This window comes from Mauremys mutica, chromosome 3, assembly GCF_020497125.1.
Source record: "Mauremys mutica isolate MM-2020 ecotype Southern chromosome 3, ASM2049712v1, whole genome shotgun sequence".
NCBI lineage: Eukaryota > Metazoa > Chordata > Testudines > Geoemydidae > Mauremys > Mauremys mutica.
Window position 1 is genome coordinate 123,450,132 of NC_059074.1, and position 25,949 is coordinate 123,476,080.

Here is a 25,949-nt window from a genome sequence, read left to right on the forward strand (position 1 = left end):
CAGGAAGAAGGGCAGAAAGGCAAGAAACATGTAGTCAGCAGTCCTTTCCATAACAGTTTATGGCCCACTATCGGGGACATCAAAGTCCCAGTCCGACAGTGCACTTATGCACTTGCTTAGCTTTAAGAACATGAGTGCTCCCATAGACTAGTAATAGCACTGTTTATATGTGTTTAAGAGGATGATTAACTTTAAGGGCCCTGCTAGATCAGGGTCCCAGTGTGGTGACACTACACAGAACCGGTTGTTGTTTGTGGCTATATTTTAAATGACAAAAAAGGGTGTGTGTTACTGCAGGATAGGGTTACCAGATAGCAACTGTGGAAAAAACGGGACAGGGGGTGGGGAGGTAATAGGCACCAATATAAGAAAAAGTCCCAAAAAACGGGACAGTCTCTTTAAAAATGGGACATCTGGTCACCCTACTGCAGGATAACTAACAAGCATTAGCCATCCCAGATTAAAAAGTCAGCGAAGTTAAGGCACTCTGGTTTTACTGCAAGGCAAACTAGACAAGGCCCACTATGGGCAAGGGGGATAATGCTGACTTTGCCTAGCTACCTCATGGTAAACACTACCAGTGCCTTGTCCTCATTTAGGATTTTACATCAAGATAATTATCACGTTTGCTATCTCACTGTAACTCCCACCCCGTCAAATCCCTCCCTCCAAGTCCACCTTTGTGTTAGCAAAGACAAGAAGCCTTAGTTTTGAGAGCCATGGAAAACTTCTGCCCGAGTCCAGTGGCCTCAATAAGGAATTTGTTTTAGATTCAGTATGATTGAATTCTGTCTCTGGGACAGTACAAGAGTGAGGGAAGAAAGACCCCAAGAGGATGGGGGGGGGGGGAGAACAGACACAAAGCATGATTAATATAAAATCTGTGTGCAACTCTGCAATATTTTGACTTCGACTTTGCCTTATACATCTTAACACTGTGTTCTGTTTGTTCTTTACTCTAGCAAAGGATGATTGCTCCATATTTTTGCAAATACTAATGGCCTTAATAGATTAAATCTGTTGTAATGTCTGTGCAACCTAAGAAAGCTTGATCATTTGTAATCCCAAGTATTATGACTTCTGTTCTTATAGTATTGGCAAAAGGGAATATGACCGCTAGGGAAACAAGTCTAACAAAACAAACAAAATCCAAAAAAGATTTCTGAGTCTTCTGACTCAAAGTAAAATGAATTTATAATGAAACAGCATTCACAAAAGGGAGGCTCTGATTCTTCACTGGATTTTCTTTTCTAGAGACATTCGGCAGCGGTACCCATAATTTGTAATCTGGAGTACAAAGAAATTATTTTCATTTCTTCCTCACTAAAATATTCCCTTGGTGTTTGGGCAATAATATAATATGTTGCACTTGTATACCACTTTGCATTTGAGGACCTTGGAACTTTGCAAACACTGTTGAAGTAAGCCTTACAATAACTCTGTGATATAGGGAAATACCCCCATTTCACAGAAGAGGAAATGGAGACTCAGAGATCATGATTTGTCCAAGATCATGCAGTAAGTCTTTGGCAGATGTGGGAATAGAATCCACATTACCTGATCCTGGTCCAGTGCTTTAACCACTTCAATGTGCACTCCAGAAATTGGATAACTACCTGAAATACCCCAGTCTCTTGAATCTGGATATAATGCAAGAATCTGTCCACCTGGCAAGAACCTGGAAGTGCAGAAGCATGTGAAAATGAAGAAAAATATGTTGCCAGTGGGGGTTGCATTGGGTTTGACTTAGGGCAGAATTTGACACATAGCTGTTGTCTTTGTGCTCCACAGAGCAGCCTGTGCTAGGTGTAGTGGTAAGAAAACTCTCATCACTACATTCTCTCATGTCCTACTCCTTTATTTTTTTTATATAATATACCTCAGTGTTAAAAGCTTCCTCGTGCTCTTTTCTAGTTTAAAAAAATCTTGTGTTTTATTTCTAGAACAGTTGTTTCATTAAATAGCTGTCTTGGGCTTTTTTTAAATTTTAGGAGCAGGCTTTTTACTTTTCCTCCATAAAATCCTGAGCTGGAGATATTAATCAGTCCCAAGATGTGCCTGCTACAGTACGTTTACCTACCGTAGGCCCTGATCTCTTGCTTCTAATTAAAATGTGCTTTGTGATGTTAGCTTCTAAGAGACTCTGAGTTGAGCTGGTGGTAGAAATGGAAACATCTTTTCCAAGTCCATTTTGGTGGTTGTTTTACAAAGCATTGTTGGGGGTTTTCTAACTTCTTGTGCCATTGCACATCACATTTGTTTCTGCAAGTCTGTCCATAACATTCCTTATAGCCCCCATTATTTGGCCCAGAATGGATTTTGCTTTCTCTACAGTACACCTTTAAATCACTCAAGGCTATGCTGTCTGCAGAACAAGACACCATTTTGTGTTGTGTTCTGTGCAGGCTGTGGGAGGAGAGGCTCACGCTGTGGGACCGGACGTGGAGCTTTTCCTTTCATTCTCATCTTTGTTAATCTTACACAAATCAGGTTGGCGGAAATGTACTTTCACCCTTTATGTGTGCGGGGGAAAACCATAATAGGGTTGAAATGAAACTCTAGTACAATAACTTCAAATATATTTGTCCAGACAAGTAATTAAATTAGATGCAATAACCAATACTATTTATTGGCTGTATCACCATTTTCCAGCTGGGCTGCTTTGCTTTCTGTAGCCTTTTCCTAAACCAATTCTGAAGCTGCAACTCCTTTGCCCAACTCTTCAGGGGCTGCTTTTCCTGCTCCAGACCCTCTGGTGCTCTGCCTGCAACCTTCTCTACAGTCAGCTGCCTCCAACCAGCTGTCCTTGCCCCGTGTTCTATTTCTCTTCCTATTCCAAAAAGCAACAGGAAGAGACATGTTTTTTTCTAACTTGGAACAATATTGTGAGGTGGAGCCCATCAAATTAAAACTTTAGAAAGGATTCTGTGTGTAAGCCAAATTTAGGGTTTGTTAGAGATTGTTTTTTCTTACTGCTAGCTGGCTAGTACATTTCTTTGCTATACTGTGGAACCAGTATTACTTGACACCCAACCAATTACCTTAGTTAATTGTGACTCTGTGTGCTGAAGTAGCTGAGAGAGAACTGCTGCTGGTTTAGATCCTGTTAAGTCAAGCAGAAAGGCCAGCCTTGTTTGTATCTGTGCAAAATGAAGTCACATGTAACTTTCAGAATTAGCATTGTGACTCTCTATTGAATTCTTTTATTCTAGAAAGCACTTAAGTACACGCTTTAAATTTTAAGCATATGCATAAGTGCTGTCCAGAATCTGGGTCTTACCACTGACCTGGAGGGGTTCTCTTTAGAGGATGAGAGAGGTGGTTTAGGCTTGCTGCCCAGCTGATCCTTGGTGTCTGATTAGTGGAGATTATTAACAGAGGTCCTAATTCTGGTGGTGGCTTTTTGACAGTCTGGAAGGAGTTGAATTGACACCACCAACTCTTTTCAGGTAATCCTCTGAATAGCCTTCAGAAGGCTGCTGTCTCTGAATGAACTGGGGACATCGACTCACAGCACGGCCATCAGATGCTCTCATTCTATGAGTAAATTTTAAATGCTTGTTCAATACGATGCATGGTGGTGGCTTCTTCTAGTGCACAGTTTGTATATGCTTCAGCTAATCTCTGCATGCTCTCTAAAGCTCCTCCATGTACTATACTTGCATTTTTACTGTTATTTTCCTACATTTTTATACTTGGATACTTTTTTTTTTAATTCACTTAATATTGTTAGTATTCCTTAGTCTTGTAACTCTTCAATCAGTTGAATAATAAGCTCCCATTGTATCGGCTACAGTCACTCTGGGTAATGATATGCCTGGTAGTTATTTAAATAATAATATGCCTGGTAGCTATTTAAGATATTTATTATAAATCCTCACCTACACCCACCTTCCCCCCCACTTTTTTTTTTAAACTGCCAAGATGACAAGGGAGAGAAGTGAGTCACGATTGTCTTGGTTAATGCAATTTCAACTAACATTTTACAAGAGCTTATAAGCTTCCAGAAGTTTTAATTGGTAAATGAGCAATTGGTATACGGGGGAGTGGGTTTGGAGTGGGCAGGCAAAAATCCTTCCCTTACCTCTGGTGAATTCCCCCAGGCAGCTCTGCTTGGATTGTGGGCCTTAATATAATTCCTATGTACAGTTAATGTGCCTGCACAAAACTGAATGCCTTTTGTTTCACAAAGAGTCATGCAGGCCTTTTTCTTTTGGTTAGCATCTATTCTTCGATCCTGCGTATTGGGTTGAGACAATATCTCTAAATGTTAAGTAAATCCTGGCTGAACTACTAACTTTTGCCTGGTTTTGGGTGGAAAAATTATAATAGACAATTGAGTAACTATTGCCAGTTCTCACAAAAGAGCATAGTTCAGCCCCAAGATTCACCTGAAACTTTGACCTAAGATTGCCAACAGTTGCCTTGGGTTTTTACAAAGGTTTGCAAATTTGCCTAAACTTAGGCTGGTAACTTGAAACCAGTTGAGATTTTCTTTTCCTGGCTTGTGAAAATCCCTCATAAAATTCAAACTTTAGTTATCTGGCTTTTGTTCTCACTTTGCTCTGCCCCCGCCACTGTAAGAGTGCAAGTAAGATAAGCAGGCGCTTAGGGCTCCACCTATAACTTGTTTAGAGTCTTCCCCTCCCCCACCCCCTCAGCAGTGAGATCAGATTGACAGGCAACTCATGGCTTGATTTCTCTTCCTGCTTTTGGCAGCAGGACCTGATGGAAAAGGATATCCAATTTGAGTTCCCAGCCCTACCAGCTTCCCCATAAACTTCCTTGCTTGTGAAGCAATTTGTTCTAGCCCTGTCTTTTCCCCCTTCACATCACTGACTCTCCTCCTCAGAAACTTTAGTAAAAAACTCTCATGGCTACCCTTGACATCTGACAAGACTGGCTGGCTGGTGACCTACCTCCAAGATTATTATTGCAGTGCCTAGGAAACACAGTCATGGATGAGGACCCCATGGTACTAAGCTCTGTACTAACACAATAAAACAGTTTTGGCACCAAAGAGCTTACATTCCAAGAAGACTGATGTGTTGGTACCCAGCCACCTCACAAGTCACTTATAAAGCAGACAGCTGCTGTTTTAATTTCATATCCCAAATCTTAGCTCCATATTGTTTGGTCAGCACCACTGACACCTGGGGAGAAAATCATGAGGATACTCCCAGTACGAAGTAGGATTCCCATGAGGCAACAATCTGCTTTGCCAATAAGCCCCTAGGCAGGCTACTTAAGGATGTGACTGACAAAGTGATACAGAACTTGTAAAACAAAAGAAGGTGTTATGATGTATTGTTTCTGCTTACATGGTCCATGACAACTGGATTGTCATTATATTTCAGGATAGGTAGGGGGGGTTGACTCTTTAATTAAAGAAGGCTATGGAACAATTCTAATAATGTAGTCCTATTTAATGATTTCGTTACATTTTTCTCTGGAAGAGGAAGGAATTGTCAGAGTTTTGCAAATGGGAGAGAACTGGCTTCTAACACCATCCTGATATATAAGACTTCAACACTTCTCTTGTCTCTGGTGAAAAATGAATTCCATCTGATGACTGACCTTCCAAGTAAGGGTACCTTCTCCAGAAAGGCTCTGGAGCTATTGGTTTCCAGCTGCTGCTTTGTAAGAATCATTGTTAAAGTTTGCAGGGGAAAACTAGTTACTGCTGAGGCTTGATTCAATGAACAGATTTTTTTTAATCCCCAAAATAAAATAAATCTGTATATAAGCAGAATGTGACTTCGGGTTTATGTGGGAAGGGGACTATTTCTGAAAACTGATGGGGCCTGGTGTAAGTCAAACAAAAACACCCCAGACAGCTTAGACTGAATTTACTACCAGTGCTGAGGAGAGGGTGAAGGGTGGCCCCGTGCAGCTGCCATAGCTGCAGGACTTTGGGTCAGAAACCTACATCCTATTGCAGGCTCTTCTGCTGACTTTCTGGGTGGGTAACTGGCATAACATCTGTGCGCTTTTTTCCCAATGTCAAATGGTGATAATGCTTGCCTACCTCTATATGACAATTCTACATGTAATAGTTAATTATTAATTAGGGGGAAGACCTCATTACAGCAATTGGATCCGTCTGGATGGACCCCCAGCAACTTCAATGGGATTCTGAGTGGGTGCAAAGATCCACTGTCATATAGCTGGTTACAGAACAGGAACCTCGCTTGGAAAGGGCTTTGCACACGTAGTGCAGCATATAAAAAGTGATGCATTGCTTTTATGTGTCAATCTCTGTGGGGTAGATTGTCACCTTAGATCTGCCCTGAGCAAGGAGTAGCACATTGATGGGAGTTCCATTTCCCTCGGTGGTTCCCCTGTGCTCTGGGGGGAAGTAATCTGCTTACTTGTCTATACCAGGAGCAGACTACTCTTCTCTCAATGCTACTGGCCAGTGTGTTGGAGGAAGTGAGGGGTGAGTCAAGGTTCCACCCATTCTCTACTCACCTGAATAGGAGAGAGTAGTGGTCCTGCAGAGGCTATTCTCCCTTCTCATCAGCCCCAACCACTCACCGACCCATGAGGTGGGTAACCATAGGCACCAATTCGTAGGTGCTCCGGGGCTGGAGCACCCACAGGGACAAATTGGTGGGTGCTCAGCACCCACCAGCAGCTCCCTGCCCCCCCTCCCAGCTCCCTGCCACCTCCCCCCTGATAGCACCACGTGCCTGCTTTTCCCCCTTAGCTCCCAGCGCTTGCGCTGCGAAACAGCTGGGGAAGGGGTCCAATGGGGGCAGAGTTGGGACGGAGACTTTGGGGAAGGGGTTGGAATGGGGGCAGAGCAGGGGGAGGGCCAGGGGTGGGGGCTCGCGAGCACCCACCAGCGCCAGGGAAAGTTGGCGCCTATGTGGGTAACCCTCACAGGGGAAGTTTTGTACCCTCATTCTCCCCTGTGCCATGTCATAAAGATAGGCCACAGTCTCACTCAGTGCTTGTAAAGCACTCTGAGATCTTCTGGTGGTGCTAGGAAAGTATATGTTATATTATTTTCCATAACCTTTTCCCTGCAGTTTGTAAACTGCTGAGAGGAAAATCATCTCTCCACAGTTTTGAATGACAAATACATCAGAGAATGGAGTTTCTGAGAATACAATAGGAAACAGTAAATTGAGATTTTTTTCCCCCCCCAATCAACCTTTTAGCTTTCATTTCTCTAGTCCTCTTCTCCTTGCTTAAGCCTCTGCCTCCACCAAAACAAAAATCCTTGATTCCGGAAAAACAGAATATAAAGCAGGATATGAAATACAAATCTAGTAAGAGGCAATGTTTGGGAACTCAACTCAGAGTTGCTTTGCTATTTCTCATTGCTCATTTTCCTCTTACTGAAACTGCAATATGTTGCCTGCATTATTTTATAGTCTCCAAGTTTGCTCACTAGTCGCCAGACATGTCCAGGGATTGCTGCTTCCTTTGTTCTGTTCCTTTCCTCCAGACCAGAAGGTTACGGTTTCTCATAGACTGAAAGTCGTACCACTTATAATCCTCCAACTTCTTGATTGTTGATGCTGCAATCACCTAGTGGATGACTTTGCAATATCAGTAGTTTCATGAGAGCACCTTGTGATGTGCAGCCAGAGGAAGAGCTGACTTCTTTAGATTTTAGTTGGATAAAATCTTTGGGTTATTGCCTCGTTTTGGAGGGTGAGGATGGAGGGCTGCCTTTTATGGATAAGTGAGTTCTGAAATGAATTTCCTATTGTTCTGTATAACTTTGTAGTCTGTATTTTTCCTCCAAAAAACCATTCAGGTCTGAGATTTACTTTATTATTTAACTGCAGAGGTAAAGCATATAATGTAAGGAATTCAGAGATTAGATTGCTGCTATACTGACAATAAGCCTTTGTAGATAAGGCTGGGGGGAAAACTATTTTTAATTAAAACCAATTAACATGAAATTGGAGTTTCTGGTCATTAATTGTTCAGAGTGAATTGAAGGTTTGAAACTATCTGGGTTTTGTATGAATGCTTTAATTCATTGGCATGTGGGTGACATGAGCTTCATGAGTGACTTTGAGTTGAATTTATTCTCCAGTCTCTGGACTGATGCAACTTGGAGTCAGCAAACATTATGGAAGGGAAGCGGAGGAGGAGTAAACTCCACAGGGTATGTCGTCATACAGGGTAGAGTTAGCCTGAGTTTTCTACATTTAAGTAGACTCCTCTTGAGTGTGAGTGGCCACACTGGGACATCTTCAAGTTGCTGCACCATCTTCTGCGTGGCACTAAGACTTCCGGGGGCATGCCCCATAGTTCTTAGTGTAGTAAGCTGAGTTGCAGAAGGAATTCTTTCGCAGTGCATTGTGGAAAAACTTGTCTATCCTCTGTGGAAACACTGGGGCATTGTGGGAAGGCATTGGAGGACTAGCGGCACTGTAATGGAGTTAATGAGTTGTGCAGTAGTCTATCGGGCCCAATAAGTCAGCCAACTTCAGTTAAAAGCTCCACTATGCTCACATTAAGGGGTTCTGTGTGTTGATGAGAGTCAAGGTAGGGACAATACTCAAGTTATAACTTGAGTTACTTTTGCAGTAAAGACAAGCCTTTAGGGTATGTCTACACTTAAATCTCTACAGTGGCACAGTTGCCGCACTTCAGTGTAGACACTACCTACGCCAACAGGAGGGGTTCTCCCATCAGCATAGGTAATCCATCTTCCCAAGAGATGGTAGCTAGGTCAGTGGAAAAATTCTTCTGTCAACCTACTGCTATCTACACTGCAACTTAGGTCAGCATAGCTCTGTCTCTCAGGGGTGTGGATTTTTCATGCCCTGAGTGATGTAGCTATGTTGATATAAGTTCCCAGTGTAGACCAGCCTTATGCTCACCAAGAATGGCACAGACTAATGGGTGATTCCTGGCCGGGTTACCTTTATGACTGTCAGGGCCACATGCAGAGGTGTGTGAACCTTTCCTTCCAAAACTAGATTTGATGTGAATATTGCCTGGCTCTGGATTCACAAGCAAACTTCAAACCAGTAGGTTCTTGGTTTCATTTTATTTTGATGACATTGTGTTGCCAGTAACTGAGTACAATTCATCATTGTCACAAATAAATTAGTAACTATGTTTTGGGTGTATGTACGTAGGCCTTCAGAGTTGGCAAGGACACTCAAAAATAATCAGTCAGGCCCCAAAAGCTTGAGACTGACTTAAAATACATGATTTTTTTTATCTGCCTTCTGGCTTCTGAGGTTTTTAAGCGGCACTTGCTTTTGTTTTCAATCTTTTTTTTCCCCTTTTTAAAAAAAACAAAAAAACAAAAAACAACCATAAGGGCATTAAACTCCTTTTTTTTTTTTAAAGGAAAGCATATTTTCATGTAATCTCCTGATTCCGAGAGCTGGGGCTTTAAGGAATACACCAAAAATCACAAGACTTGTGATAAAACCATGAAAGATGGCAGCATTGCAAGGGGATGGTAAGATCCTGTTAGCAGTCTGCAGCAGGGGTTTGGGTGGGAGGGTCATGGGACTGTCCCATGCATCTCTGTTAATGAAGAATTGTTCTACCTTTATCTGCCTTTACTGGTCATCAACCCAAACGATGAACAAGAGTGGTAGCAATGGAGGGACTCATAGGCCAGAAGGGACCATTGTGATAGTCTAATCTGACCTCTTGTATAACACAGGCCATCGGACTTCGCTGTACTGATTCCTGTTTGAATTAAAGGTTTTTTAGAAAAACCTCTAATTTTGATTTCAAGACTTCCAGTGAGAGAGAGTGGTCTGCCCAAATGAGGTCTTTGGGCCCCCCATGGATACCAGAGGACAGTCCTAACATGTGTAACACCACCATAGCCTTGTCCTCCCAACTTTTTCATTTAGTTTGCTAGTGACAGGGGAATGAAGCACAGAAACTGTTATCTCTTGAATACAGAGGGAAAGGGTCAGTCAAGGGTCCTCTTTTGAGTCCAGAGAATGTGGTGGAGGCTTTTGTCCAATCAGTTGTGTAGAGGACGTTAGTGTAACTGGGAAGTTGGTGTCCATTGGTAAGTGACACTACATGTCTTTCTGCAGCTAACACTAGCAAGCCAGGTCCTGAGGATTCCTCTGGTGGAAGAGTAGTTCCTGCGTCACCTCCCATCCTGGCCTCCAGCATAGCGGGCATGGCCAAGGAAAAGGAATGTGGCTGGGAAACCAGTACATCCAGCCAATCCCCAGCTGCTATGACTGCCACTAAGGACTGCTACTAGCTGGTGCAATGTAAAGCAGCCCTGGGGACTATTTAGGGGCTAGTGGACTAAGGACCAGGGTAATAAAGTTGTTTTACAAACATTTTTTGTTATGTTTTATTAGACGTCTGGAAAAGTTTTACTATATTGTTGCCATCCCTTATTTTATTTGTATTTAAATGGTGACAGGGTTCTTTCTTCTGCACAAGATACAGAAGAAGACCCAAGCCAAGGGATTCACAATCTATGTGCTGTCTTTTCATTGACAAGTTGACAGGATTTCAACTTTGCATTCAGATGTTAGGGGGCTTTTGGTGATATTCAGATTTTCACACAGCCTTTCTCCTCTAAATTTGAATTCTGCTTCAGGAATTCAACTCTGCCTTGCCAATAAGAAACATGTCTATTCTGGCCCAGCTGAAGCGAAGCCCCTTCTATCACATCAATGTCAAGTCTTGCTGGGACAATGTGTTGACATTTGTAGGCTCATACAGGAGCAGCCAAACCCTGTCTCCCAGCTTGGATTTGCTCCCTCTAAGAAGTGAGTCCCTGTGGCTGCTTTCAAAGCTCCAGTCTCAATTACAAAGATCTATTTGACTAAACTAGTCTCTTACAAAAACTGCAAATCAAACTTCACAAGTTGCCTCTAGGGACTCACTCCTCTGAAAGGGTGAGTCCAAGATAACTGCAGCATTTCTGTGGAAGATGCAGCTTGATTGCATGTTTAAAGTGATGGGACTCTACATACGATATAGTATGTAATATATACTAGAAAGAAAATAAAGCTATAATCTGCCTATATACCTGCTAATGGATTTTAATAACATCGTGGTAATGACTGATGCTCTAATGGTTTTGTGATATCAATAGAAGCCTGAGCTACTGGAGGCGGGAATCTTTATTCATCGCTTTTTCTGATGTACTAAATACCGGTACTTTCTAAATACTTGAAAGACATCATAAGACTTTACTACTCCCTAAAAGTATATTATTTAAATAAGTAAATACCCTCTGCCACCCTAGTTTTTCCCCCCTTATGGAAAAGTCTTACAAAATCTAACAAACAAAACCAAAAAGTTGCTTTTATTATTTATTACAGTAGTGCCTGGAGGGCCTAATTGGAGATCATGGCTCTAGTGTGCTAAGAACTGTAAACATAAACAGAGTGCATGTTTGAACTTGTGGCAGGGACTTTTTTTTTAAACCTGAAACATGAGCAATAAGAAAATACAGATAAAAGTAATGATTACACAACATATGTAACATGTCTGAAGTACAGACTGTTCATTCCACAGAAAATACTCTAAAATCTAGAGAATGTAATAGATCAGTTTGTTTTTACATAGGTGGTTTTTTTGTTTGTTTTGTTTTAACCATCCAGTAGCGTTCTAAAGTGGGGATCTGTTTCTCCATTAAATTCTATAGAAAAGTTATAATTTTTTTGGTCTGATTCTGTAGGACATTTCCATAGAGGAAGGTGGTGTGTGACTGTGATATCAACTAGACGGTTCAGTCGGATCATGGTTTTGAAGGGGAACTTTGTTTTAGCAGGCTGTGCTCAGGAGAGCTCCATCACAGCATTAGGATGTCTAAAGACCTCCAGGACAGGAGTGTTTAAAGATCTGCAATGAGGTGCGCTGGCAGAGCTGCAGCTAGGTGGGGACCTGATGGAGAGTCTATCAGCACAGTACTAGGTTGCAGCCGGCGCTTAGTACGTCACCACCGTCATCTCATCAAATCTGCTCAAAAATTTACTACAAACCAGGCCAAATCAACAATTGCAATTAAAAAAAAATCCTCTGCAAAATGTTATTTTTCAATCTTGGCTTGCACTTCATAAATTCCTGTCTGCAGCTTCTGCTTTGTCTCCATATTCATATCCGAGTGCTGTCATATTTGCTGGTTTTCTTAAGAATTGTGCTGCCAGTGTTCAGACAATTCACTGCTGCCATGATAGTGGCATTGCTGCAGGGCGGTTGTGCTGTGTTTGCAGTGACAGGGCCTGATGTTCAAAGCTTGGCGTCATCCAGTTGCTTTAATGGGATAGCAAGTGAATGCCTGCCTGCAAGCTACAGCAGCCGTGATGCCAAATCTGCTAAGGAAGCCTGCATTTCAGAGGTGAGAGCTCCCTTCCCTGTCTCATTAGGTGGTAGGATCTGCTACTTTGGCTTCACTTGAACTGTGTTGCAGTCCAATCTTGCCCACACCTTTTCTGGTTTTACCTGAATCATTGGCATTCTTCCTCTCTGTATTTGAGACTCCAGTTAGGATACTGGATTGAAAAGGAGCCTAGAAGATACAGCAGGCACACCACAGTCTAAATCAGCCCTGATTAGAGATGAACAATTTCTTTCTCCTTCTTTATTGAGGCATTGTCTGTCTGTGAACATTAGCATTTTATCCACTCATAAGATGCCAGCCACAATTGAATATTCTTTTGAAATTGGGGTTTTATTGTTAAAAACCACTTGTATTTTTAGATTTCTGAATGTTTATTTTCTTTTTTTTCTCTTTTTTACTTGATGCAATTGATCTTAGCTCCTTGTTTCTGATTTCTAGCTTCTGTGTCAGGGAGCAGAGTGAGCAACAGAAATAGAATGTCAGATCTTTGCTCAGTTGGTAGGGAATTTGTTCTATGCTGTGGTGAAGAGGGTGACAGCTACAGAAATGGTGGTGAGAATGAGTGAGGGGAAAACCCAACCAGGCTGTCATTCCAAGACACTGCTCTGGCAGAAACCGGGTGCGCTACAGCACTATAAAGCATTAGAAAGTGGATAAAAAATTTCACACATTTCCCCTCAAATAAAATCCTATACATGCACTCATGCACACACAAATATTAATCTGATCTCAGTTTCCTTGAGTATCTAGCTATCCTGAGCTAGCTAGCTTGCTGCCTCCCTGCTGCTGCTCTCCCCCTCTTCTCACAGGCAAACCAGGAGTTAACTACCTATTAAACCTCCCTCCTTTTGAGCGCCTATTGACTAATTACCAGTAAGTCTTACTGCCTGACTATTCACAGCTACATAACTGGATGGCGCCATCTATTTTTGAACCAGGGAGCATTTGCTGGGAATGGGTGATTGGTTGCTGGGTCAGTGTGGGCTCATTTCACTCTAACAAATCCTTCCTGTACCTAGGCACAGAGGGCCAAATGAAAGCTGTAACGGCTTTTTCCTTCATACGTGGAATTTTTATTTTGTATGGGTCTTCTGGGGTGATTTTCTTTCTTTTAAGAAAGGGTGCATTTGAAAAATCAGCTGTAGTGCTACAGACATGTGGGGTCAGGGACCTTTCTTCCAAAGAGTTCAGTCTCTAAGGCCCTGGTGCTCCAAAGACATACACACCATGCTTAACTGCAAGGTTCGGAGTAGTCACACTGTCTTCAGAAGGACTATTCATGTGAGTGAAGTTGCTCACATGTTTAAAAGGGTTTGTAGGACTGAGGCTTAAGGACTTGATCTACCACTGATGAGCTACAGGAGGCAGGGGTGCTAGAATTGGGGGTGGGGTGGACAGCAGGCCATGGCCCCATCACTTTTTACCATTCGCAAGGGCGAGCAACAGGACGGTGGGGACAGAGTGGGGGCAGGGCCTTGAGAGAATGGGCCACATGAGGGCAGGGCCTTGGGGGAATGGGCAGTGCCAGGGCAGGGTTTTAGGGAGGGTGGGTGGGTGGGTGGCTGAGGTGGAACCATGGTTCAGGCACTGGTGGCCTCCTTTCTTTTAGGAAGCTTTTGCCGCTCCTGGGCCTTGCAAGCCCCTTGTTGACAAAACCTTTTCTTTAGTTAAAGAAGGCTTTTGGTCCTTGTGCTTAGAAAGATTGCCTTGGAAATGTTAACTGATTGTAGGGGTGAAAATAGTTGCTCAGCACATCTGCAGCAGGAGGCTGGGTGGGACCTTATGGTCACTTATGCAAAATGACTTTAAGTTTGGGGTGTACCCCAAAGAACATCATGCTGACACGCCACAAAATTTTTAGCCTGGCCCCATACATAGTCGCACAGGAATGATAGACAGGACTTCAATGGTTACTTTTTTGCAGTGGGTATCTTTATGGACTTCATTACCAGAGTATCTGAGCATCACATCATCTCTACAATGTCCTTAATCTTAAAACAGACTGTGAGATAGGGACGCACCATTATCCTCATTTCTCAAATGCGGGACTGAGACACTGCCTGCCTTGTCCCAGGTAGAGTGTGATGGAACAGAGAACTGAGCCCAGCTCTTCTGAGTACCAGGCCTGAACCGCTAGACTGTCAAGAAGTACTAAGCCTGGCTTTGCTGGTTAAAATGCCCAGCCTCACAGTGAGCCAGCTGTACCACACTCAGGCCAGCAGGAGAGGAGCAGGGATGTGGCTAGGGGAGGACAACAGAGTTTGAGTGGTTTAGTTTTGGGGGGAATGGTTAGAGGGCAGAATCCTTGGAGGGCAGCATGGCTTGTGGGGAAACCTGACTTGAGAGTAGAGGGATTAGTGTTGGTGGATGGGGTTGTGGAGGAAAAGCCTGTCCATCTCTCCTGCTGCATGGTTCCAGATTTCATTTGGGAAACTTTTATTCACTCTACTTTTGTGTCCACCACTGGTACATATAGGAGTGCGTGTGGGATGAATTGTCCCCAGCTTCCTCCTGCAGCAGCATACTAGGGAGAGATGGTGAGGAAATGGCTAAGGTGCTGCTGCATTTGATTGGGAATCCTGCAGCCACAGAAACCTACCTTTCTCCTCCCCAGTGCCTGCCCACCCAGCCCCAGTATGGAGTTTGGAGAACCTGGGCATATAAAAAACTGCTCTGCTTAGGGGGTGGCAAAAGAATGCTTTACCTAGGGAGTGTCCCAAGTATTGCTGACAGAGGCAGAAGCTCCTTGAAGGAACACCACATTAAAATGTTGGCTGCACATTGCTGGATCCTGCAAAAGGCAAGCAACTCCTGCCAGGTACAGAGCACCCTTGGAGCATTTCCTCCAGTAGACAACATAAAGAGTAGAGCTAAGTGAACAAGGAATAATTATTCTGCAAACATAGTCTGTCTCTGCTCACAGGAAAAACTATAAGGAGATCACGATTTCTTCAAATGTATTCTTTATTCATATTTATTTAATTTTTATTGGATTGATTGATCATGAATGCTCCAAACTGGAGCTGTATTATTTAGTTGACAGGTTGGATAAAATCTTCTGATGTGAAGGTCTGAATTGAGAATTCATTTTCTGTGAACACTTGTGTCTGACTTTGAAATTTTTGCCCAGAAAACTCAAAGGCTTGAATGTTTGCAGAAGGCAAACACAAGGATCATGACTATGGTGGTAACAAGTTCAATTAAAAATTCTGACTAATAGCAATTTTGTTTTTCTTTACATTTGCCCAGTTCTAATACAGGCAAAGCAGTGGGGTAGAGATTCAACACAAGGTTATTTTCTCACCGATTTAAAAAACGTATTTTAACATTTATTGGGGGGATTTTAACTCTTTCTTATATCCAACCCTTCTTTACCATCCCTCTTTAGATTCTTTTCTTCTCTATGCCTTCTTGACCCAGCATAACTATTCCACCATCAGGGGCGGCTCCAGGCACCAGCACGCCAAGCGCGTGCCTGGGACAGCAAGCCACGGGGGGCGCTCTGCCAGTTGCTGCGAGGGTGGCAGGCAGGTTGCCTTTGGCGGCATGCCTGCGGAGGGTCCGCTGGTCCTGTGGCTTTGGCAGACCCGAAGCCGCGGGACCGGGGACCTCCTGCGGGCAAGCCACCAAAGCCAGCCTGCCGGCAGTGCTTGGGGAGGCAAAACACGTAGAGCTGCCCCTGTCCACCATAGACCTTTTTGTAGCTCTCAGCTCGACTTCTTCATCAACGCTTAATTGTCATCAGGTCCTTTCCTCTCTCTTGCCACACTTTCTCCCCATGTGCTGTTACATCCCCAAGCGCAAAATGAAAAAATATTTCTGAATAGCTGACCTGTTGTTTTGTATTAAACTCTCTCCCTCCTCCTCAGTCTGCAGGAGAAGTTGTTTAATTAGTTTATAGTTCATATTGCTTTTTTGTTTTTTTAGTGGGTGAGTGGGCTGTGTGCACAGGACTTCCTGAGGAAGAGCCAAGTCAAAGAGGTGAGGTTTGTTTTTTTATATTTGTGTTTAGTTGCGAGGGACAGTTCCACAGTCTAGGTCTGGCTCCTGGGACAGAAAATGCAGTTTCTGCAAAATCAAAATCTTCTGCAGGCAAACATTGTATGTGTTTTGCTCAAAAATGTCATGCGGGAAGCAGCTTGACCTGCTTGAGACAAACCGGTGTGAATGCAGACTTTCAGTTCAGTTATAACCATGTAATTATAGTGACCAGTTCTGTCAAACTTTGTGGACAAGGCCTCAGATTGTGACCCTTTTGAGGCAGGGACTCTCTCTTGCAGTATGTGTATACACACATACAATGACTAGCACAGTGGGGTCTTGTTTCCTGTCTGAGGAGCTCTCCTAATATAAATAAGATCACTACTACTTGTACTGGTAGCTTTGAGGGAAACTGCTTTTAAAGGCTTGGCTACCTAAACATGCTCAGGCTTGTCTCATGAAAAGCTTTGGAACAAAGGCCTATCTTAGCTGTTGCTAAGAGAGACACACATGGGTGAGGCACAGGCTAAGGCACACGGAGAAGCAGCTGAAAAGGGATGGTGCAGCTTTGTGTCTGCTGAGAAAGAGAGGTGAAAGGATTGTGTCAGGTAAAGGAATTGGGAGTATTTCTTCATATTGTTTAGGAGCCATATAGCAGGCCCACCAGTCCTCTGGAAAATAGCGGTTTGCAATGGAAAAACTGGCAGAGTTGGTTACATCAGCATTAACAGGCATACAGGATAATTGAGAAAGCTGGCACTCACTGAAAACTGAACTGCAAACTTTCTCCTTGATCAAGGAGAGTTTAATACATCTCTGCTTCAGGTAGTTTCCCTTCAATGACAGAAATCCTATCCTGATTCTAAACTGGGTAACATGTCACATCTTTCCTGCCCCACTCCCTATACCCACACACTGATGAGGACTCATTCATTCAAATCACCAGTGAGGGTAGCTCTACTGTACTCCACTGCATGGCCATCCATGCATGAGCAATGTCCAAACAAGTTTTACAAAGCCCTGTTTCCCAGGTCAAGCTGTATAATACCCTCTGAAAGTCCCTAAGTCAAGGAAGAAAGGAGGAGGGAAAGTGGGAGGGTTACTCATGTTTCACAAGTCCACAAACCGCAGCCAGACTCAAAACTGCTTAAGCCTGGGCTGACTACAAAAGGAATTCAATATTCCATTCTCCAGAGTGAATGACTCTGATCAAAGCAACCACTTCTGAAAAGACACATTCTCTCCTTCCTGTTCCCCAGTTGCAAACTTGTCTTTAGACAGCATCATCCAATGATCTTTCAAACTGCAAATCTTCATTTCCTTGAACCAGAACATCCCACGGCCTTGCCCCTGACACCCTCCTGAATTAATAATGATTTTTATTAAGGGGCAAATTCTACCTTAATCTTACTGCAGGCATCCCCTGGCAGCTATGGAACAAAGTATGGTTCCATTGTGCAGGGAAGGAAGAGGTCCGGAATGTCACAGCCCATGGCAAGTGGTCTCTACCCCTGGTGCTTTACAGAGCTCTGCTGCTCCCACTGAGTGTGTGGGGAGCTGGTGGATCTATCACTGCATGGATCTTCTGGGAATTTCTTCCTGTCCCTGTAGATCACAGTATAGGAGCCACAACTGCTGCTGCAGCTTAGAGATTGCATTAGTGGTTGTGGCTCAGTTCAGCAGCTACTCTGTGGTCCCTGAGGAGGATTCCTGCCTGTCTCAGGAGTGCCCACAGCACAGCTGGTTACTTGGGATGTGTTCTGGGAATTGGGTGTGGCCCTCAATGTGTGTCATCCCTCCCGGAAAGGTTTTACATGCAAAACACTAAGAGCTAAAACAATAAAAGCATAAAACTGCATCAGATCAAATAGCCAAAATTATAGGAAACATCTGAGACAAAACCACTTTTCATTTAGCTCTCTGGGGACACTATATTTTTTGTTTGAGGCCTATTATTGACAAAGCACAAGTTCTAAAATTATAATAATTAAAATGGTGATTATAAGTGTCAAGGATTGTACTTTTTTTAATAGCTGGGAACAATCTGTTCATTATTAAAGCCAAAATTTGGCTTGAAATTCACATCAGTAAAAAAAGAAAAGAGAGGATTAATCTGAGTGCAGAGCACATGCCTGTCCATTGAGCCTCTCTCTATAATAGACGTGACCTTTCATAGTTTCACTAAAAAAGGAGGATAGCCTTATGGTAAAGAGAGAAGCTTGAAAATAAGCTGGAGGTATAGAGCTACTCAGTTTTTGTGGACATTCTGGTGAACTTTAGCATTAATCTAGCATGTTACGAACACCGACTGGTTGGTCACTGCAGCTCCTCCTCAGAGATGGGCATGGGAGTTACATATTATGCCCATTTTACAGATGGGGAAATGGAGGAAACGTTCAAAGAAGTCTATGGAGGGCATTGGTGATAATGCAGGAATCCTTTGGTCTCAATTCTATCCTTAGTTCACTACACCAGATCACGCATCTCACCATGGAGCTGTTTTCCCCTCATCTATCACTTATGGAAAAGGCCACACTTGCTGCTAGGCGGAGAAGCTGCTTCAGCTGCAAACAGCGGGCTGGGAGAAAACTCCTAGTGGGGTGGTGGCTCTAATGGCAGCCGCAGCTGAGGTGGTGCTGTGAATTGCTCTGTTATCACACAGGGTTGAGGGACCAGTGACTGTGAGTTTTCACAGGACCCAAGGGCTGGACTTGGATAACAGGGGGTGAGCGGGAGGAATCAAGACTAATCCGAGCAGAGGTGATGGTGGTAGACAGAGGGAAGTATTTGGGGAGTCTAGGAGTACTCTTGGAGTCGTTGCTGATGATGAGTATTGTGTTGCAAAGGCTATGGGTAATGCTTTCTACCCTCTCCAGTTGGATAGGAGACTCTGTCCCATCCTGATGAACAAAGACCTGGCTTCAGTTATTTATGCCTTTGTAACCTCTTCGCTGAACTACAGCAATGTGACACGCCTGGGCATGAAATCTTCAGTGCTTAGGAAACTCAAACTAATACAAAATGCTGCAGTATGTCTCCTCAGCAACACAGGCTCCAGTGAGCATGTCACATTTGTCCTCTGCTCTTTACTCTGGCTTCCCACAGAGTTTCGAATCACGTTCAAAGTCTCCACTCTTATCTTCAAACAGCTCCATGGTCTTGGCCCAAGATAGCTAATAGACCGTTTAAAGCTCCAGGACAAAGACCGTGATCGACAACTTCCCTCTTCTAGCATGATGAAACTCTCAACAATGAGAGTAAAGCCTATCTGGGCAGGCGAGACAGCACCTTCTCCAAGGGCAGTTTGAGACTGTGGCATGTACTCCCTCCAAGATTATCCCAAACCTCACCACTTTCCACACAAGTGCAAGGTGCATTTCTTTGACCAGGCCTTCTCTAATGTAACCACATAGCAACAGGTATATTGAACAAATCCCCATCAAAACAGGACAGATTCCTCTAGATTCTAGATTCCTCTCTCTCTGGGGTGAGGCTGAGAGAACAGACACGTGATATGTGCAGTCACATTGCTTAATGCACTACAGGAAGGTCCTCGGATATTATGGTGATGAGTGTGGTATAAAAATCTCTAATCTTCATGGGGGGAAAAAAATCAGTGGCGCAAACATCCAAACCTTGATTGGCTTTATGTTTTCAAGGCAATCCTTGTAATAAAAGGTTATAAATGTACTCTGCTTGTTCTGTTTTACAGGGTAAATGGAAGTTGATTTCAGCTCTAGCTTTGGACGCCTGTCCAAAACTGTGGAAGAGGGAGGAGGGAACCCATAGTGTAGGCTACCCGGGCCGATCTGTCTGGTCTGGGAGTTGCTTTTTGTCCCTGCATTGATCATACCAATAGCTGAGAGGAAGCGGCTGGGGAGCAGCCGGGAAACGGAGAAAGAATGGGAGGGGGAAGGAAAGGGAATTGGAGAAATGTTGATAAATTCTATTTAGTGAATAATACAATGCGTGTAGCAGCACAATGGCCTTTTCTGCAGGCAGATTATCCCAGCCAGAGTCTTTGCTATATTAAAAAGAGGGGGGAAAAATAGAGCGCCAAAGAAAAGGAAAGGCGGGCTGTACAGCAGCAATCAATGCTGCCCTTTGTGCTGCCTGACATTTGAGGGACTTGTTATCAATGATTGCTGGCTGCTTTATCTAAATGTATCTCCCCAGCTGCCAGGCACAGCACTGATAGGCAGCAGAACGTGCTGATGGCCCCAGCCGATACCGTGTCCACCCAATTCACCCACCTGCCTTCCTGTCAGGTGCTTGATGGCTTCTGTCATTCCACTGCTGACATGCTTTTGCCTAGCTCGATAAAGGCAGTGGGGGAGGGGGAGACGTTTCCCACTCCTGTTCCTCCTCTTCCACTTCGGTCACGTCTTTCTTTTTTTAAAGGGAAAAAAGACAAAAGGCCAAATTTAACAAACAAACAGGAAGCTGAAGGGGGAATGAGTTGGAGAAAGAGGGAAAATTCACTTTATTTTTTGTTTGTCAGGCAACAGCTTTGTCATCTGCTGCTCTGGCAGAAATTGCTTTGCTCTCTTTCCCTCTCTCTCCCCCTGGTTACTGCAGAAGAGTGATAAGACTAATCTACTGCTTGGCTGTTAGCTTGTCTCTATTGTGGAAAATGCCTCTCTTTAATATTGTATATACACTCTGTATAAATACACACCCAATTCTGAGGGTATAGGGGTAGAGGGTAGTGCGTGCATGTAGAATAGAGTTAGTTGCTGCAGTTTCCTAAATTCTGGTGCATGGTGGGGAAAAAACCCTCAAACAGTCTTTACTGGAAAGTAGTTGCTTTTAAGAGTGCAAGCTGGGTCAAAGGAGCTAAGCATTTGCTAAGAAAGTAGCCAATTACTGACAGCTCTTAAAGCACAGAGGCCCTTGGTTGTCTATGGCTTCTTATTTGAAGAGACAGCTTAAATTATTACTTTTGCTGCTAAAAAGGTTTTGAGGTTTGCATGGAAATGTCCGCTAATAGGCTTGCATAGATATTTACTCTTGCTTAGAGACAATGAATCCATTTAAAAAATACAATATGGGCAACATTTTAACACTTCTCTAACAATAAGCTTTCTGTTGTCTTCTTCAGGGAATCGTGCCCTCTTTAAATTGAGTATTGAAAAAACACGATGTATAAAGTAACCAGAGACTAATTCAGCAATCACTATTAAATGGTTGGTTTTTAATGATTCTTCATCGAATCTGAAGTTAATTACATAGAGCTCTCATAATACGGAATGTCAGGAGGTCAGGTTATGGTCTCACCTGTCTCAGGTGTTAAATATTTTCTGTTTAATTTACACACTTACTTACAAACCAGGGACCTGATTCTGCAAACCTGCATGTGTTTGCTCCTGTTGAACTCCACAAGGCTATTCACATGAATAAATGTTGCTGGATTATGGTCTATATATAATAACATAAAATTATGATGAGCCAAAGGTATATAATTAAAATAAAGGTACATAAAAAGGTTTCTTGCAGTAGTCTTCTCTTTGCTTTTTGTTCTGGGGTGTGATGTGTTTACTTGGAATGTAAGGTCTTCAAAGTACGGACTCTTTTTTTGGCTTATGGTACTTATTGTACAGTACTGTGTAAACGGATGCTTTCGATCAAATTCTGCAATCCTTCATCAGTGTTTCCTCAGTACTTCCTCAAGCAGGGTTGTTGCCTGAGTGAGGACTGAATAACTAAGTATGGATTTCAGGATTTAGCCCTACATAAATAAACACTGATGATAATCAAAAGAGCCAGTTCTCAGAAAAGCAGACGTTTAGAAGAGCTATTCCAGTCAGTGAAATCTGTTGAAGGAACTAGAGCTAAAGGTCAGAAATCAGTGTGTGTTGAATGTAGTAAAAATAAAGATATTAATAAAATGTAAAATTGGTCTTTTTAAAATGGGACAATGCTAATAAAACTTCAAGCGTCAAAGTCAAAGACATCTGAATTAGGGGGCATAATGTCTCAAAGGATACCTTGATGAGATTCTGAATAAAAAGACACAGCATTTAAAAAAAAATAGACAGCCAAGACTTTAAAATATAACACCACCATTTGCTTATTAATTCTAGCTTTTATCTAAGGCAAGGGATCAGCTGAAGGCAAGAAGAAGAAATTTCATTGCTAATGGAAAACTAGGAAATGCTAACGTAAGTTATGGAGAGTGAAATAAAATGGGAGAGGGGGTGTCCTGTCTAATTTCATAAGACCACCAAATTGAGAGAGAGGCAGTTTTAACGACTCCTGTTAGTTGCCACTGAATCCATTTGGGTTGTCCTTTGATCAGACTCAACGAATATAGTGTTTTCTTCTACACCCTTTCCCTTCCCATACACCCACGCCTGCACAGATAGTTTCAGCCAGAGCCTATGCTCAGACATGCACACGGCATAACCTTCTAGAGAATTTGTTTCTGTAGAGCCAATGAGCATTAGGAAGCCAATTCCTCCCAAGAGCACATTTATATCCATCTAAAATTCATTTCAGCTGAAATATTTATGATTTTTTTGTGGGGGGGTGTGAAGGGGTGGACTGAGTTGAGCTTGGTCAGATCAAGTTAGCTGCTGCAGGCAGTGCTGATAGAAGCAGTAATCTCTATCTGTCCCTCCCCCCTCAGACTTAAATGAGCATTTATTCCAATCCCTTTCTTAATGCTGTAACATAATTCATTAGGACAGTCATAATGAGCTGATAATTAGTCTGGTGGGAGGGGGTGAGTAGAGGAAACAGAAATGCTAGACAGAGAGAAAGTCAAGCAGGCTGGGGCATCTTAAAGAGCCCTGAGAGAGCTTTTTGTCAACAAAATGGATCAGGCTTGCAGGCAGTAAAACTTTCAAATGACCTTCATGTCAAAATATTAGGCTGCTATTTTTTGCTAGATGGTAGTTTCATAAACATAAAAAGCACACACATCATTCAGTGAGCCATAAAATTTGTCTCAAAGATGTGGTATACCCCCCCCCTTTTTAAAAAAAAGCTAATACAGCCTCCAAATATGGGGTGGGGGGGGGAATGGAATATGACATCTAATATCACAGCCTTCCACTTAGCCTGAAAATGATATTTACAGCAGGCTTGCCTTTGTTCTCTGGGTTGTGTGTGTGATTGTTTTTTTTTTTTTAAAGGAAGCAGTAAATAATATACATTGCTATATAAATAGATAGATCCAGGAGGTAGATATAAACCTATGGAGAAATTTCACATATTCCATTCAGGAAAATTACCCATTGAGGTTTACAGTTTATGGTGAAAGCTAGAAAATGACAACCATGTTGATATTCTGTAATTTAGAAGATAGATATGATATGATTATCATAAAGAAGGTCTTCCCTGGATGAGTGAAACATCAAAACAATCTGCAGTAGGTGTTCTCCCTCAGAAGTCCTCTCTTCCCAAGGCAAAACTTCAATACAGGAGGACAGAGGGTTGAATTTACACTGTCTAAAATTACAGGAAATAGAAATGTGTTACTGAAAACTTTTAACTGCTTTGGTATTGCACTTGTTTTTAGGCTCCCTCCCTGTCTGTCCTTATCTAACAAGTCCCAGAGCTGTGGGACTCATGTAACTTGAACTAGCAAAGGACTGATAAGACATCACTGAAGTTGAACCATAAAAACATGTGTAAGCAGCAGCAAATACAAGGATGACTAGCCAATTTAATGAAAGTAGAACTAAGCAGGTAGCCAGGAGACAGAAAAGTTGGCTTACTGATAAATTGTGTTTAATTACTTGTTTTTCCACTATGACATATGGAATTGTTAAACTGTTCTCTTGCTCTCGCTCTCTCTCTCCACCTCCAGCCACCCTGCCTGTCTTTTCCATTTGAGTACCTAATCTCTTTACCACTAGAAGTCAATGCACTGATGCTCACAGCAACACTCTTAGGTGATTTTTTGCAGCAAGGCAGTAAACCTTTAGACCATGTTTACACTTGAAAGAGCCCTGATTTCAGCCACAGGTGAGCAGCAGTCTGTGCAGCAGTGCTGACCACTAATTCCAGGCAAAGGCAAGCCAGGGAGTGCAATGACTGAACAAATCTATGTTTAGCCCTCCTTGCTGGCCACCAGTGGCTGAAGCAGGGCTATTCCTGAGCGTAGACCTGGCATGAACTGTATAAAATGTTTTACCACACAACCAAAATACCAAAATCCTTTGGTTTCAGAATGTCTTTCTAGCCCAGTACTTAATCAGACCAAATTTTCACTAGGGCTGGCAAGCCTTTTGGGTTAGGCTGTACTAGGGTTGCCAGCCCTGGCCCCCCTGCCCCCTCACCTAAGCCCTAGAGACAGCCCCATGCCATTCTCTCCCCAGCACCCCTGCCTCCTTCTCCCTGCTGGCAAGCCTGGGGTCCATCCTGCTCTGGCTCACCAGCGCCAAGAGGAGCCACTGTGGTTTTGGCAGGCATGAGGGCCTAGCATGCAACATGGGAGCTAGATGGCTGGGAGTGCATCTGACATGTGATGTGTGTGGTAGTTACAAGATCACTGTGTGGCCTGCAGCATACAAGGAATGTTGGTCCAAAGTGTTTGTGTGTGTGTGTGTGTGTGTGTGTACATGTGGGAAATATGTCAATCTTTTCACTGGCAAGCAGTAAAAAACCAGCCAGGCTGTCCCCAGTTTCGAATGAACCTGAGTTAGTTTACATTTTCTCTTCCAAACTTGTGTGGATATTCACAGTAATGGCAAAAAGTGCTTGCCTCCAGGGTGTTTTGCAATGTTTTGGAGTGAAAAAACTAACTGCAATGGAACTCAGGTTTTGACTGAACTTTGCTTTAAGGTTTGAGGGTTCCTCCCCCGCACATTAAATTCAAAACTTAGGCTAGGATAAAGTGAAGCATGGCATCCCCATCTGGACCCAAACAGGAGAAGAGGTTTACATGAATATCTGGGAGGGTTAGACCCTCTTTTTCCCACAGTTCTAATTACGGGTGATTTGGAAAATTAAACAATGTAGCTGGCACAATTTTTTTCCAGGAAAGTGTCTGTTTTTAAGTACTGTCACAGTTGAGTTCTGCCAAAAAAGCTGAATATGGATCTCAATGACCTCTAATGAACATGCAGTTTAGTACACATTTTTTTAAAATGGGGAACCACCATGCAGTTATAGCATACAGACTCACTTAGACTCTAGATTTGATCAATTTAAAAAGAGGCAAAACTCTGACATTGCATTCAAGTGACATTGGATCATGCTGGCTGGCTAGATCAAGACTATTGATAAAACTCTCCTTTTATTTTTCTAATTCCTTCGTTGAGAGACAGCCACTTGTCTCCGTCTCCCAAAAAGGTAACAGTTAAGAACCTCTAGAAACCAAACCCACCCCGATGCCATAATACTAATTGAATACTTAATAAAGGGCATGTAACTGATCGCTAGAATGCAGGGCACATGCCTGCATTTTAACATCTTGTGCCACATTCTTATAATTTATTAAAAATGTTAAAAATTTTAATTTACATTGAATTGTTGTACTGTAGTTAGAATTGGGAGTTTCCATTGTGTGACCATTTGCTTCTCTTTGTGTAACTGTCCGAGTGGTATGTGTGGATTTAGGGTAGAATATAATTACAGGAAAGGCTGGTAGCAGTGCCTATTAAGGTTGCCTGACACTTCTCATGATAAGATCCTGTTTTCAGTT

General features: G+C 42.9%; 1 long non-coding RNA gene across 1 annotated transcript in view; it reads left to right on the forward strand.

Annotated features, from left to right (window-relative positions):
• LOC123365952 overlaps nucleotides 1–25,949 on the forward strand; it is a 104,521-nt gene that overhangs the window by 24,054 nt on the left and 54,518 nt on the right. Inside the window, exon 2 of the long non-coding RNA XR_006577851.1 lies at nucleotides 16,244–16,297. This is a non-coding gene — a long non-coding RNA (uncharacterized LOC123365952). The remainder of the gene's footprint in view (nucleotides 1–16,243; nucleotides 16,298–25,949) is intronic.